We start from the raw sequence: 13,072 nt of genomic DNA, 5'->3' as shown, positions 1-13,072 counted from the left end.
TGTGAAAACGTTTTTCGGACCACATTTGTGGCAAAAGCGAGGCCCATCACTGGATTCAGAGTGCAGAGCTGCCAGTCCAAAGTGAGCGCCCAGATCTGAACCAGGGACCTCTTCATCTGCAGCTCAAATGCGCCACCACTGAGATATAGGATGCACTGCACAAAACCACTGGAACAAAATGACTTCCTTCAATGTGACGATAACAGACAAAGACAGACTGACTTTAAAGTCAAAGCTTTGGTCAGTCCAAAGCTGCCAAGGCCAAAGGGGGCGCCTGCCTTTGAACCAGGGACCTCTTCATCTGCAGTTAAATGCGCCACCACTGAGATATACCCCCATAAGACGCACTGCACAAAACCACTGAAACAAAATGACTTCCTTCAATGTAACGATATCAAACAAAGACAGGCTGACTTTAAAGTCAATGCTTTGGTTGGTCCAAAGCTACCAAGGGCAAAGGGGGAACCCAAATTTGACCCAGGGACCTCTTAACCTGCAGTCAAGGGTCCTACCACCGAGCTATACCTCGATGAGGCACACTGCAATAAACCAATGAAGGAAACTGACGCCCTTCAATGTGACAATATCAAACAACGACAGCCTGACGTTGAAGACAAACTTTTAGTTAGCTCAAAGCTGTCCAAAGGCGGTACCCAGACTTCAAACAGCGACCTCTTGGCCTGCACATGCTCTACCTCCCTTTAAAGATAAGGCCTTGGTTAGGCCAAGATAGCCACTTCCGGTGTTCGAGCCACTAGACGACAGCAAGTTCCTCGACTTTGACAACGTCGAACAATGACAGCTACACACTGAAGTCAAAGCTTTGGTTAGCCTAAAGCTGCCAAACCCCAAGGGGGCACCCGGATTTGAACTGGGGACCTCTTGATCTGCAGTCAAATGCTCTACCACTGAGCTATACCCCCGCAAACAGCATTGCGATAAACCACTAAAGGAGAATAAGTTCCTTCACTGTGTCCATATCAAACAGTAAAAGCTTCACATGGGAGTCAAGGTTAACCCAAAGCTTTCAGTCCAAAGGGGGCACCCGGATTTGAACCGGGGACCTCTTGATCTGCAGTCAAATGCTCTACCACTGAGCTATACCCCCGTGAAAAGAGCGGCAACCAACCGCTGAAAGAGAATAAGTTCCTTCACTGTGACACTTTGAATAAGTTCCTTCATTTCTGACACTTTGACAGTGTATATCTCACAGTCCATGAGAAGTGATAATCCAATTGGTTGCAATGTTGTGACTGGAAAGGCAAATCAACAGTTTGGAAACTCCACAATCCAGCAAGTTCTATTTAGTGACTCCCTGTTTATTTGGCATGCTGCTCTCTTTATACAGTTCCTGCTTCCTGTCATGTGACCGACCAACCATACAGTTCTTAATGACATACACACTAAAATGTTTAGAGGAAAAAAACGGACTTAAAAAAAACACGTAAACCAGTTAAAACTCTATTATGCATAAAGTCATTGCAATAAATAGAGCGGAAAAACATGTCTCTTGTGTGACAGGGACACAGTCAGATGCGTTAGCCATTGCGTCACTGGTCCACCGGCGGCCGGGGTGCCCCGTGCTCGCACCAAACTAGTTGGCTTTCGACGTGACAGCGGCCTGTATTGCTGTCCGCTTCTTCTCATGCTATTAACAAGCCAGCACACAGACAGCCCTTCCCTGGTGGTCTAGTGGTTAGGATTCGGCGCTCTCACCGCCGCGGCCCGGGTTCGATTCCCGGTCAGGGAACGCTCTTTTGCCGCTTTGAGAAGGCCGGCCCACCAAAAATGGTGGGCGTGTGAAAAACAACCTCCGTCGAACCAGCGACCTGAAGATTGCCAACGCTCCTCCTACAGTCCTCCGCGCTACCAGCAGAGCTATCGAAGGCAGGGGCGGGGGCATGGGGGCACAACCTCGGCCTATCAGGATTCTGTAGCTCGACTGCTGGCCAAAAATGGCTTCTGACGCAAGACGACATGCGGGTCGTTCAAAGAGGGAAGCAAAGAGGAGCCCCCTTCCCATACCGGGAGTCGAACCCGGGCCGCCTGGGTGAAAACCAGGAAATCCTGACCGCTAGACCATATGGGAACTCGAATGCTTGAGTCATGCATTTGAAAACACGCATGGTGTTGCGTTGTAACCGTCTTCTCAAGGAAAAACAGCCTATCGCTGGTCGGTCATGGTACAAAAATGACAAATCATGAGATTAACAATGAAGCTGAGACGTGGTTTTAATCAGGTACGTTGCTGATTATTCACTAGGTAAGTTTCATTTCGCTTACAACTTTTTCTCAAAGCCCGGGTGGCACTTAGGAATAAGGCCACAAATTAGCAAGCCCATGACATCAAAACCACACTGCATTACACAAAAAGCACAGAGCGAGCCAGCCAGGAGTCGAACCTAGAATCTTCTGATCCGTAGTCAGACGCGTTATCCATTGCGCCACTGGCCCACCAGCACCAGAGTTGCTGGTTTTCGAAGTGACAGAGGCCTGTATCGCTGTCTGCTTATTCTCATGTTATTCACAGGCCAGCAGCTGACCAGACCTTCCCTGGTGGCCCGTTCGATTCCCGGTCAGGGAAAGCTGTTTGCTTGACTGTGAAGTCAAGCTCTGCAAAAATGGTGGGCGCGTGAAAAAGAACCTCCTTCGAGCCGGAGTCGAACCAGCGACCTAAGGATTGCCAACGCTCCTCCTACAGTCCTCCGCTCTACCAGCTGAGCTATCGAAGGCACAGCGGCAGGGGGACACAACCTCAGCCTACCCGGATTCTGTAGCCAGACTGCTGGCAAAAGCAGGTCCCACCAAGACTTGAACTCGGATCGCCGGATTCAGAGCCCAGAGTGCTTACCATTACTTCGTGGAACACTGACAATTGCGGTTGCAGCTCACAGGACCACAAAGAATAAGTCGCGTACGGCTCGTCAGCAGCAAAAACGAACTTGAGCGCTTGCTTTTCTTCCTTCACCTGCCGCAAGATGGCACGCAGGCTCTACCTCGGATGGATGGTTGGATTCAAAGTCCAGAGTGCTAACCGTTACACCATGGAACCACAAACTCTTTGTTGACAGCTGTCGGGAGATAACGTGGCAGCTATGGGGGCCCAGTTAGATTCGAGGGGTTGGATGCACCGTCGACCAAAAGACCAAAGGAGGCAGCATCTGCCAAAACCCGGGATCGAACCAGGGACCTTTAGATGTCCAGTCTAACACTCTTCCAACTAAGCCATTTCAGCCACGGCTGGTGCGGCGTGAGACTACCCGACACTTTGAGAGAAGAGCAGAGATGAGCTAACGGAGAGCAAAAGAAGCTGGCCCGGACAGGGATCGAACCAGCGACCACGGCGTTATTAGCATCACGCTCCACCCAACTAAGCTAATCGGCCTGGGTCTAGCCAACTCTCTGCCCAATTTCCAGAAAATTTGCTGATTGCTCATGACCCTAAACAGACAGAAAACCTTCTGGACCAAGCCTAACCACGGGCTCGTCCGGGATTTGAACCCGGGACCTCTCGCACCCAAAGCGAGAATCATACCCCTAGACCAACGAGCCAGCTTGCCCTGTACCGGCACCGCTGGCTGGCCTCGAGCAACGGTGTTCACGTGGCTTTAAATCCAGGGAGCATCCAGAAATCTGCACTTGTTTGAAAAAATAAATAAATAAACAAATAAATGCTCGCTAAAGCACCTAGATAACTTAAAACTGCTAAAACTAGATTACTTGAAAGTCGGCCTTTGAATGGATTTTAAAAAGTGGTGGTGGACCTAAGCCGGAGAAGATTCTTTCTTCTGCAGCCAGGGGAATTAGCATGCGAGAGGCAGCGGGATCGATGCCCGCATTCTCCAAGCGGGCTCCTGCCCTTTTGCGCTCACTTCCCGAACGAGACAGAGTACGCTTTTACGGTACGAAGCCACACTCGGTACGCTTTTGGGGCCCACTACTGTGAAAACGTTTTTCGGACCACATTTGTGGCAAAAGCGAGGCCCATCACTGGATTCAGAGTGCAGAGCTGCCAGTCCAAAGTGAGCGCCCAGATCTGAACCAGGGACCTCTTCATCTGCAGCTCAAATGCGCCACCACTGAGATATAGGATGCACTGCACAAAACCACTGGAACAAAATGACTTCCTTCAATGTGACGATAACAGACAAAGACAGACTGACTTTAAAGTCAAAGCTTTGGTCAGTCCAAAGCTGCCAAGGCCAAAGGGGGCGCCTGCCTTTGAACCAGGGACCTCTTCATCTGCAGTTAAATGCGCCACCACTGAGATATACCCCCATAAGACGCACTGCACAAAACCACTGAAACAAAATGACTTCCTTCAATGTAACGATATCAAACAAAGACAGGCTGACTTTAAAGTCAATGCTTTGGTTGGTCCAAAGCTACCAAGGGCAAAGGGGGAACCCAAATTTGACCCAGGGACCTCTTAACCTGCAGTCAAGGGTCCTACCACCGAGCTATACCTCGATGAGGCACACTGCAATAAACCAATGAAGGAAACTGACGCCCTTCAATGTGACAATATCAAACAACGACAGCCTGACGTTGAAGACAAACTTTTAGTTAGCTCAAAGCTGTCCAAAGGCGGTACCCAGACTTCAAACAGCGACCTCTTGGCCTGCACATGCTCTACCTCCCTTTAAAGATAAGGCCTTGGTTAGGCCAAGATAGCCACTTCCGGTGTTCGAGCCACTAGACGACAGCAAGTTCCTCGACTTTGACAACGTCGAACAATGACAGCTACACACTGAAGTCAAAGCTTTGGTTAGCCTAAAGCTGCCAAACCCCAAGGGGGCACCCGGATTTGAACTGGGGACCTCTTGATCTGCAGTCAAATGCTCTACCACTGAGCTATACCCCCGTGAAAAGAGCGGCAACCAACCGCTGAAAGAGAATAAGTTCCTTCACTGTGACACTTTGAATAAGTTCCTTCATTTCTGACACTTTGACAGTGTATATCTCACAGTCCATGAGAAGTGATAATCCAATTGGTTGCAATGTTGTGACTGGAAAGGCAAATCAACAGTTTGGAAACTCCACAATCCAGCAAGTTCTATTTAGTGACTCCCTGTTTATTTGGCATGCTGCTCTCTTTATACAGTTCCTGCTTCCTGTCATGTGACCGACCAACCATACAGTTCTTAATGACATACACACTAAAATGTTTAGAGGAAAAAAACGGACTTAAAAAAAACACGTAAACCAGTTAAAACTCTATTATGCATAAAGTCATTGCAATAAATAGAGCGGAAAAACATGTCTCTTGTGTGACAGGGACACAGTCAGATGCGTTAGCCATTGCGTCACTGGTCCACCGGCCGGGGTGCCCCGTGCTCGCACCAAACTAGTTGGCTTTCGACGTGACAGCGGCCTGTATTGCTGTCCGCTTCTTCTCATGCTATTAACAAGCCAGCACACAGACAGCCCTTCCCTGGTGGTCTAGTGGTTAGGATTCGGCGCTCTCACCGCCGCGGCCCGGGTTCGATTCCCGGTCAGGGAACGCTCTTTTGCCGCTTTGAGAAGGCCGGCCCACCAAAAATGGTGGGCGTGTGAAAAACAACCTCCGTCGAACCAGCGACCTGAAGATTGCCAACGCTCCTCCTACAGTCCTCCGCGCTACCAGCAGAGCTATCGAAGGCAGGGGCGGGGGCATGGGGACACAACCTCGGCCTATCAGGATTCTGTAGCTCGACTGCTGGCCAAAAATGGCTTCTGACGCAAGACGACATGCGGGTCGTTCAAAGAGGGAAGCAAAGAGGAGCCCCCTTCCCATACCGGGAGTCGAACCCGGGCCGCCTGGGTGAAAACCAGGAATCCTGACCGCTAGACCATATGGGAACTCGAATGCTTGAGTCATGCATTTGAAAACACGCATGGTGTTGCGTTGTAACCGTCTTCTCAAGGAAAAACAGCCTATCGCTGGTCGGTCATGGTACAAAAATGACAAATCATGAGATTAACAATGAAGCTGAGACGTGGTTTTAATCAGGTACGTTGCTGATTATTCACTAGGTAAGTTTCATTTCGCTTACAACTTTTTCTCAAAGCCCGGGTGGCACTTAGGAATAAGGCCACAAATTAGCAAGCCCATGACATCAAAACCACACTGCATTACACAAAAAGCACAGAGCGAGCCAGCCAGGAGTCGAACCTAGAATCTTCTGATCCGTAGTCAGACGCGTTATCCATTGCGCCACTGGCCCACCAGCACCAGAGTTGCTGGTTTTCGAAGTGACAGAGGCCTGTATCGCTGTCTGCTTATTCTCATGTTATTCACAGGCCAGCAGCTGACCAGACCTTCCCTGGTGGCCCCGGTTCGATTCCCGGTCAGGGAAAGCTGTTTGCTTGACTGTGAAGTCAAGCTCTGCAAAAATGGTGGGCGCGTGAAAAAGAACCTCCTTCGAGCCGGAGTCGAACCAGCGACCTAAGGATTGCCAACGCTCCTCCTACAGTCCTCCGCTCTACCAGCTGAGCTATCGAAGGCACAGCGGCAGGGGGACACAACCTCAGCCTACCCGGATTCTGTAGCCAGACTGCTGGCAAAAGCAGGTCCCACCAAGACTTGAACTCGGATCGCCGGATTCAGAGCCCAGAGTGCTTACCATTACTTCGTGGAACACTGACAATTGCGGTTGCAGCTCACAGGACCACAAAGAATAAGTCGCGTACGGCTCGTCAGCAGCAAAAACGAACTTGAGCGCTTGCTTTTCTTCCTTCACCTGCCGCAAGATGGCACGCAGGCTCTACCTCGGATGGATGGTTGGATTCAAAGTCCAGAGTGCTAACCGTTACACCATGGAACCACAAACTCTTTGTCGACAGCTGTCGGGAGATAACGTGGCAGCTATGGGGGCCCAGTTAGATTCGAGGGGTTGGATGCACCGTCGACCAAAAGACCAAAGGAGGCAGCATCTGCCAAAACCCGGGATCGAACCAGGGACCTTTAGATGTCCAGTCTAACACTCTTCCAACTAAGCCATTTCAGCCACGGTTGGTGCGGCGTGAGACTACCCGACACTTTGAGAGAAGAGCAGAGATGAGCTAACGGAGAGCAAAAGAAGCTGGCCCGGACAGGGATCGAACCAGCGACCACGGCGTTATTAGCATCACGCTCCACCCAACTAAGCTAATCGGCCTGGGTCTAGCCAACTCTCTGCCCAATTTCCAGAAAATTTGCTGATTGCTCATGACCCTAAACAGACAGAAAACCTTCTGGACCAAGCCTAACCACGGGCTCGTCCGGGATTTGAACCCGGGACCTCTCGCACCCAAAGCGAGAATCATACCCCTAGACCAACGAGCCAGCTCGCCCTGTACCGGCACCGCTGGCTGGCCTCGAGCAACGGTGTTCACGTGGCTTTAAATCCAGGGAGCATCCAGGATTTAATGCTCTACCACTGAGCTATACCCCCGCAAACAGCATTGCGATAAACCACTAAAGGAGAATAAGTTCCTTCACTGTGTCCATATCAAACAGTAAAAGCTTCACATGGGAGTCAAGGTTAACCCAAAGCTTTCAGTCCAAAGGGGGCACCCGGATTTGAACCGGGGACCTCTTGATCTGCAGTCAAATGCTCTACCACTGAGCTATACCCCCGTGAAAAGAGCGGCAACCAACCGCTGAAAGAGAATAAGTTCCTTCACTGTGACACTTTGAATAAGTTCCTTCATTTCTGACACTTTGACAGTGTATATCTCACAGTCCATGAGAAGTGATAATCCAATTGGTTGCAATGTTGTGACTGGAAAGGCAAATCAACAGTTTGGAAACTCCACAATCCAGCAAGTTCTATTTAGTGACTCCCTGTTTATTTGGCATGCTGCTCTCTTTATACAGTTCCTGCTTCCTGTCATGTGACCGACCAACCATACAGTTCTTAATGACATACACACTAAAATGTTTAGAGGAAAAAAACGGACTTAAAAAAAACACGTAAACCAGTTAAAACTCTATTATGCATAAAGTCATTGCAATAAATAGAGCGGAAAAACATGTCTCTTGTGTGACAGGGACACAGTCAGATGCGTTAGCCATTGCGTCACTGGTCCACCGGCCGGGGTGCCCCGTGCTCGCACCAAACTAGTTGGCTTTCGACGTGACAGCGGCCTGTATTGCTGTCCGCTTCTTCTCATGCTATTAACAAGCCAGCACACAGACAGCCCTTCCCTGGTGGTCTAGTGGTTAGGATTCGGCGCTCTCACCGCCGCGGCCCGGGTTCGATTCCCGGTCAGGGAACGCTCTTTTGCCGCTTTGAGAAGGCCGGCCCACCAAAAATGGTGGGCGTGTGAAAAACAACCTCCGTCGAACCAGCGACCTGAAGATTGCCAACGCTCCTCCTACAGTCCTCCGCGCTACCAGCAGAGCTATCGAAGGCAGGGGCGGGGGCATGGGGACACAACCTCGGCCTATCAGGATTCTGTAGCTCGACTGCTGGCCAAAAATGGCTTCTGACGCAAGACGACATGCGGGTCGTTCAAAGAGGGAAGCAAAGAGGAGCCCCCTTCCCATACCGGGAGTCGAACCCGGGCCGCCTGGGTGAAAACCAGGAATCCTGACCGCTAGACCATATGGGAACTCGAATGCTTGAGTCATGCATTTGAAAACACGCATGGTGTTGCGTTGTAACCGTCTTCTCAAGGAAAAACAGCCTATCGCTGGTCGGTCATGGTACAAAAATGACAAATCATGAGATTAACAATGAAGCTGAGACGTGGTTTTAATCAGGTACGTTGCTGATTATTCACTAGGTAAGTTTCATTTCGCTTACAACTTTTTCTCAAAGCCCGGGTGGCACTTAGGAATAAGGCCACAAATTAGCAAGCCCATGACATCAAAACCACACTGCATTACACAAAAAGCACAGAGCGAGCCAGCCAGGAGTCGAACCTAGAATCTTCTGATCCGTAGTCAGACGCGTTATCCATTGCGCCACTGGCCCACCAGCACCAGAGTTGCTGGTTTTCGAAGTGACAGAGGCCTGTATCGCTGTCTGCTTATTCTCATGTTATTCACAGGCCAGCAGCTGACCAGACCTTCCCTGGTGGCCCCGGTTCGATTCCCGGTCAGGGAAAGCTGTTTGCTTGACTGTGAAGTCAAGCTCTGCAAAAATGGTGGGCGCGTGAAAAAGAACCTCCTTCGAGCCGGAGTCGAACCAGCGACCTAAGGATTGCCAACGCTCCTCCTACAGTCCTCCGCTCTACCAGCTGAGCTATCGAAGGCACAGCGGCAGGGGGACACAACCTCAGCCTACCCGGATTCTGTAGCCAGACTGCTGGCAAAAGCAGGTCCCACCAAGACTTGAACTCGGATCGCCGGATTCAGAGCCCAGAGTGCTTACCATTACTTCGTGGAACACTGACAATTGCGGTTGCAGCTCACAGGACCACAAAGAATAAGTCGCGTACGGCTCGTCAGCAGCAAAAACGAACTTGAGCGCTTGCTTTTCTTCCTTCACCTGCCGCAAGATGGCACGCAGGCTCTACCTCGGATGGATGGTTGGATTCAAAGTCCAGAGTGCTAACCGTTACACCATGGAACCACAAACTCTTTGTTGACAGCTGTCGGGAGATAACGTGGCAGCTATGGGGGCCCAGTTAGATTCGAGGGGTTGGATGCACCGTCGACCAAAAGACCAAAGGAGGCAGCATCTGCCAAAACCCGGGATCGAACCAGGGACCTTTAGATGTCCAGTCTAACACTCTTCCAACTAAGCCATTTCAGCCACGGCTGGTGCGGCGTGAGACTACCCGACACTTTGAGAGAAGAGCAGAGATGAGCTAACGGAGAGCAAAAGAAGCTGGCCCGGACAGGGATCGAACCAGCGACCACGGCGTTATTAGCATCACGCTCCACCCAACTAAGCTAATCGGCCTGGGTCTAGCCAACTCTCTGCCCAATTTCCAGAAAATTTGCTGATTGCTCATGACCCTAAACAGACAGAAAACCTTCTGGACCAAGCCTAACCACGGGCTCGTCCGGGATTTGAACCCGGGACCTCTCGCACCCAAAGCGAGAATCATACCCCTAGACCAACGAGCCAGCTTGCCCTGTACCGGCACCGCTGGCTGGCCTCGAGCAACGGTGTTCACGTGGCTTTAAATCCAGGGAGCATCCAGAAATCTGCACTTGTTTGAAAAAATAAATAAATAAACAAATAAATGCTCGCTAAAGCACCTAGATAACTTAAAACTGCTAAAACTAGATTACTTGAAAGTCGGCCTTTGAATGGATTTTAAAAAGTGGTGGTGGACCTAAGCCGGAGAAGATTCTTTCTTCTGCAGCCAGGGGAATTAGCATGCGAGAGGCAGCGGGATCGATGCCCGCATTCTCCAAGCGGGCTCCTGCCCTTTTGCGCTCACTTCCCGAACGAGACAGAGTACGCTTTTACGGTACGAAGCCACACTCGGTACGCTTTTGGGGCCCACTACTGTGAAAACGTTTTTCGGACCACATTTGTGGCAAAAGCGAGGCCCATCACTGGATTCAGAGTGCAGAGCTGCCAGTCCAAAGTGAGCGCCCAGATCTGAACCAGGGACCTCTTCATCTGCAGCTCAAATGCGCCACCACTGAGATATAGGATGCACTGCACAAAACCACTGGAACAAAATGACTTCCTTCAATGTGACGATAACAGACAAAGACAGACTGACTTTAAAGTCAAAGCTTTGGTCAGTCCAAAGCTGCCAAGGCCAAAGGGGGCGCCTGCCTTTGAACCAGGGACCTCTTCATCTGCAGTTAAATGCGCCACCACTGAGATATACCCCCATAAGACGCACTGCACAAAACCACTGAAACAAAATGACTTCCTTCAATGTAACGATATCAAACAAAGACAGGCTGACTTTAAAGTCAATGCTTTGGTTGGTCCAAAGCTACCAAGGGCAAAGGGGGAACCCAAATTTGACCCAGGGACCTCTTAACCTGCAGTCAAGGGTCCTACCACCGAGCTATACCTCGATGAGGCACACTGCAATAAACCAATGAAGGAAACTGACGCCCTTCAATGTGACAATATCAAACAACGACAGCCTGACGTTGAAGACAAACTTTTAGTTAGCTCAAAGCTGTCCAAAGGCGGTACCCAGACTTCAAACAGCGACCTCTTGGCCTGCACATGCTCTACCTCTCCCTTTAAAGATAAGGCCTTGGTTAGGCCAAGATAGCCACTTCCGGTGTTCGAGCCACTAGACGACAGCAAGTTCCTCGACTTTGACAACGTCGAACAATGACAGCTACACACTGAAGTCAAAGCTTTGGTTAGCCTAAAGCTGCCAAACCCCAAGGGGGCACCCGGATTTGAACTGGGGACCTCTTGATCTGCAGTCAAATGCTCTACCACTGAGCTATACCCCCGCAAACAGCATTGCGATAAACCACTAAAGGAGAATAAGTTCCTTCACTGTGTCCATATCAAACAGTAAAAGCTTCACATGGGAGTCAAGGTTAACCCAAAGCTTTCAGTCCAAAGGGGGCACCCGGATTTGAACCGGGGACCTCTTGATCTGCAGTCAAATGCTCTACCACTGAGCTATACCCCCGTGAAAAGAGCGGCAACCAACCGCTGAAAGAGAATAAGTTCCTTCACTGTGACACTTTGAATAAGTTCCTTCATTTCTGACACTTTGACAGTGTATATCTCACAGTCCATGAGAAGTGATAATCCAATTGGTTGCAATGTTGTGACTGGAAAGGCAAATCAACAGTTTGGAAACTCCACAATCCAGCAAGTTCTATTTAGTGACTCCCTGTTTATTTGGCATGCTGCTCTCTTTATACAGTTCCTGCTTCCTGTCATGTGACCGACCAACCATACAGTTCTTAATGACATACACACTAAAATGTTTAGAGGAAAAAAACGGACTTAAAAAAAACACGTAAACCAGTTAAAACTCTATTATGCATAAAGTCATTGCAATAAATAGAGCGGAAAAACATGTCTCTTGTGTGACAGGGACACAGTCAGATGCGTTAGCCATTGCGTCACTGGTCCACCGGCCGGGGTGCCCCGTGCTCGCACCAAACTAGTTGGCTTTCGACGTGACAGCGGCCTGTATTGCTGTCCGCTTCTTCTCATGCTATTAACAAGCCAGCACACAGACAGCCCTTCCCTGGTGGTCTAGTGGTTAGGATTCGGCGCTCTCACCGCCGCGGCCCGGGTTCGATTCCCGGTCAGGGAACGCTCTTTTGCCGCTTTGAGAAGGCCGGCCCACCAAAAATGGTGGGCGTGTGAAAAACAACCTCCGTCGAACCAGCGACCTGAAGATTGCCAACGCTCCTCCTACAGTCCTCCGCGCTACCAGCAGAGCTATCGAAGGCAGGGGCGGGGGCATGGGGGCACAACCTCGGCCTATCAGGATTCTGTAGCTCGACTGCTGGCCAAAAATGGCTTCTGACGCAAGACGACATGCGGGTCGTTCAAAGAGGGAAGCAAAGAGGAGCCCCCTTCCCATACCGGGAGTCGAACCCGGGCCGCCTGGGTGAAAACCAGGAATCCTGACCGCTAGACCATATGGGAACTCGAATGCTTGAGTCATGCATTTGAAAACACGCATGGTGTTGCGTTGTAACCGTCTTCTCAAGGAAAAACAGCCTATCGCTGGTCGGTCATGGTACAAAAATGACAAATCATGAGATTAACAATGAAGCTGAGACGTGGTTTTAATCAGGTACGTTGCTGATTATTCACTAGGTAAGTTTCATTTCGCTTACAACTTTTTCTCAAAGCCCGGGTGGCACTTAGGAATAAGGCCACAAATTAGCAAGCCCATGACATCAAAACCACACTGCATTACACAAAAAGCACAGAGCGAGCCAGCCAGGAGTCGAACCTAGAATCTTCTGATCCGTAGTCAGACGCGTTATCCATTGCGCCACTGGCCCACCAGCACCAGAGTTGCTGGTTTTCGAAGTGACAGAGGCCTGTATCGCTGTCTGCTTATTCTCATGTCCTCCTACAGTCCTCCGCTCTACCAGCTGAGCTATCGAAGGCACAGCGGCAGGGGGACACAACCTCAGCCTACCCGGATTCTGTAGCCAGACTGCTGGCAAAAGCAGGTCCCACCAAGACTT

General features: G+C 50.3%; 27 non-coding genes across 27 annotated transcripts; 4 read left to right on the top strand and 23 right to left on the bottom strand.

Moving 5' to 3' along the window:
* Positions 1 to 851: 851 nt before the first annotated feature.
* trnac-gca (transfer RNA cysteine (anticodon GCA)) lies at positions 852 to 923 on the bottom strand. The gene has a single exon. It is a non-coding gene; the product is annotated as a tRNA-Cys (tRNA).
* A 113-nt stretch (positions 924 to 1,036) lies between these two features.
* On the bottom strand, positions 1,037 to 1,108 carry trnac-gca (transfer RNA cysteine (anticodon GCA)). The gene has a single exon. It is a non-coding gene; the product is annotated as a tRNA-Cys (tRNA).
* A 570-nt stretch (positions 1,109 to 1,678) lies between these two features.
* trnae-cuc (transfer RNA glutamic acid (anticodon CUC)) lies at positions 1,679 to 1,750 on the top strand. Its single transcript has one exon. It is a non-coding gene; the product is annotated as a tRNA-Glu (tRNA).
* A 266-nt stretch (positions 1,751 to 2,016) lies between these two features.
* On the bottom strand, positions 2,017 to 2,089 carry trnae-uuc (transfer RNA glutamic acid (anticodon UUC)). The gene has a single exon. It is a non-coding gene; the product is annotated as a tRNA-Glu (tRNA).
* A 292-nt stretch (positions 2,090 to 2,381) lies between these two features.
* Positions 2,382 to 2,454, bottom strand: trnar-acg (transfer RNA arginine (anticodon ACG)). Its single transcript has one exon. It is a non-coding gene; the product is annotated as a tRNA-Arg (tRNA).
* A 191-nt stretch (positions 2,455 to 2,645) lies between these two features.
* Positions 2,646 to 2,732, bottom strand: trnay-gua (transfer RNA tyrosine (anticodon GUA)). The gene is given in 2 exon segments: positions 2,646 to 2,681; positions 2,696 to 2,732. It is a non-coding gene; the product is annotated as a tRNA-Tyr (tRNA).
* Positions 2,733 to 3,162: 430 nt separating this feature from the next.
* On the bottom strand, positions 3,163 to 3,235 carry trnas-gga (transfer RNA serine (anticodon GGA)). Its single transcript has one exon. It is a non-coding gene; the product is annotated as a tRNA-Ser (tRNA).
* Positions 3,236 to 3,480: 245 nt separating this feature from the next.
* trnap-ugg (transfer RNA proline (anticodon UGG)) lies at positions 3,481 to 3,552 on the bottom strand. Its single transcript has one exon. It is a non-coding gene; the product is annotated as a tRNA-Pro (tRNA).
* Positions 3,553 to 4,792: 1,240 nt separating this feature from the next.
* Positions 4,793 to 4,864, bottom strand: trnac-gca (transfer RNA cysteine (anticodon GCA)). Its single transcript has one exon. It is a non-coding gene; the product is annotated as a tRNA-Cys (tRNA).
* Positions 4,865 to 5,431: 567 nt separating this feature from the next.
* trnae-cuc (transfer RNA glutamic acid (anticodon CUC)) lies at positions 5,432 to 5,503 on the top strand. Its single transcript has one exon. It is a non-coding gene; the product is annotated as a tRNA-Glu (tRNA).
* A 266-nt stretch (positions 5,504 to 5,769) lies between these two features.
* On the bottom strand, positions 5,770 to 5,841 carry trnae-uuc (transfer RNA glutamic acid (anticodon UUC)). The gene has a single exon. It is a non-coding gene; the product is annotated as a tRNA-Glu (tRNA).
* Positions 5,842 to 6,133: 292 nt separating this feature from the next.
* trnar-acg (transfer RNA arginine (anticodon ACG)) lies at positions 6,134 to 6,206 on the bottom strand. The gene has a single exon. It is a non-coding gene; the product is annotated as a tRNA-Arg (tRNA).
* Positions 6,207 to 6,399: 193 nt separating this feature from the next.
* trnay-gua (transfer RNA tyrosine (anticodon GUA)) lies at positions 6,400 to 6,486 on the bottom strand. The gene is given in 2 exon segments: positions 6,400 to 6,435; positions 6,450 to 6,486. It is a non-coding gene; the product is annotated as a tRNA-Tyr (tRNA).
* A 430-nt stretch (positions 6,487 to 6,916) lies between these two features.
* Positions 6,917 to 6,989, bottom strand: trnas-gga (transfer RNA serine (anticodon GGA)). Its single transcript has one exon. It is a non-coding gene; the product is annotated as a tRNA-Ser (tRNA).
* Positions 6,990 to 7,234: 245 nt separating this feature from the next.
* Positions 7,235 to 7,306, bottom strand: trnap-ugg (transfer RNA proline (anticodon UGG)). The gene has a single exon. It is a non-coding gene; the product is annotated as a tRNA-Pro (tRNA).
* Positions 7,307 to 7,528: 222 nt separating this feature from the next.
* On the bottom strand, positions 7,529 to 7,600 carry trnac-gca (transfer RNA cysteine (anticodon GCA)). Its single transcript has one exon. It is a non-coding gene; the product is annotated as a tRNA-Cys (tRNA).
* A 567-nt stretch (positions 7,601 to 8,167) lies between these two features.
* Positions 8,168 to 8,239, top strand: trnae-cuc (transfer RNA glutamic acid (anticodon CUC)). Its single transcript has one exon. It is a non-coding gene; the product is annotated as a tRNA-Glu (tRNA).
* A 266-nt stretch (positions 8,240 to 8,505) lies between these two features.
* trnae-uuc (transfer RNA glutamic acid (anticodon UUC)) lies at positions 8,506 to 8,577 on the bottom strand. The gene has a single exon. It is a non-coding gene; the product is annotated as a tRNA-Glu (tRNA).
* A 292-nt stretch (positions 8,578 to 8,869) lies between these two features.
* On the bottom strand, positions 8,870 to 8,942 carry trnar-acg (transfer RNA arginine (anticodon ACG)). The gene has a single exon. It is a non-coding gene; the product is annotated as a tRNA-Arg (tRNA).
* A 193-nt stretch (positions 8,943 to 9,135) lies between these two features.
* On the bottom strand, positions 9,136 to 9,222 carry trnay-gua (transfer RNA tyrosine (anticodon GUA)). The gene is given in 2 exon segments: positions 9,136 to 9,171; positions 9,186 to 9,222. It is a non-coding gene; the product is annotated as a tRNA-Tyr (tRNA).
* A 430-nt stretch (positions 9,223 to 9,652) lies between these two features.
* trnas-gga (transfer RNA serine (anticodon GGA)) lies at positions 9,653 to 9,725 on the bottom strand. Its single transcript has one exon. It is a non-coding gene; the product is annotated as a tRNA-Ser (tRNA).
* Positions 9,726 to 9,970: 245 nt separating this feature from the next.
* Positions 9,971 to 10,042, bottom strand: trnap-ugg (transfer RNA proline (anticodon UGG)). The gene has a single exon. It is a non-coding gene; the product is annotated as a tRNA-Pro (tRNA).
* Positions 10,043 to 11,284: 1,242 nt separating this feature from the next.
* Positions 11,285 to 11,356, bottom strand: trnac-gca (transfer RNA cysteine (anticodon GCA)). Its single transcript has one exon. It is a non-coding gene; the product is annotated as a tRNA-Cys (tRNA).
* Positions 11,357 to 11,469: 113 nt separating this feature from the next.
* Positions 11,470 to 11,541, bottom strand: trnac-gca (transfer RNA cysteine (anticodon GCA)). Its single transcript has one exon. It is a non-coding gene; the product is annotated as a tRNA-Cys (tRNA).
* Positions 11,542 to 12,108: 567 nt separating this feature from the next.
* On the top strand, positions 12,109 to 12,180 carry trnae-cuc (transfer RNA glutamic acid (anticodon CUC)). The gene has a single exon. It is a non-coding gene; the product is annotated as a tRNA-Glu (tRNA).
* Positions 12,181 to 12,446: 266 nt separating this feature from the next.
* Positions 12,447 to 12,518, bottom strand: trnae-uuc (transfer RNA glutamic acid (anticodon UUC)). The gene has a single exon. It is a non-coding gene; the product is annotated as a tRNA-Glu (tRNA).
* A 292-nt stretch (positions 12,519 to 12,810) lies between these two features.
* Positions 12,811 to 12,883, bottom strand: trnar-acg (transfer RNA arginine (anticodon ACG)). The gene has a single exon. It is a non-coding gene; the product is annotated as a tRNA-Arg (tRNA).
* Positions 12,884 to 13,072: the final 189 nt, after the last annotated feature.

The sequence above is a fragment of the Labeo rohita genome, chromosome 11 (genome assembly GCF_022985175.1).
Source record: "Labeo rohita strain BAU-BD-2019 chromosome 11, IGBB_LRoh.1.0, whole genome shotgun sequence".
Taxonomy (NCBI): Eukaryota; Metazoa; Chordata; class Actinopteri; order Cypriniformes; family Cyprinidae; genus Labeo; species Labeo rohita.
This window is presented reverse-complemented; position numbering and strand designations above follow the sequence as displayed.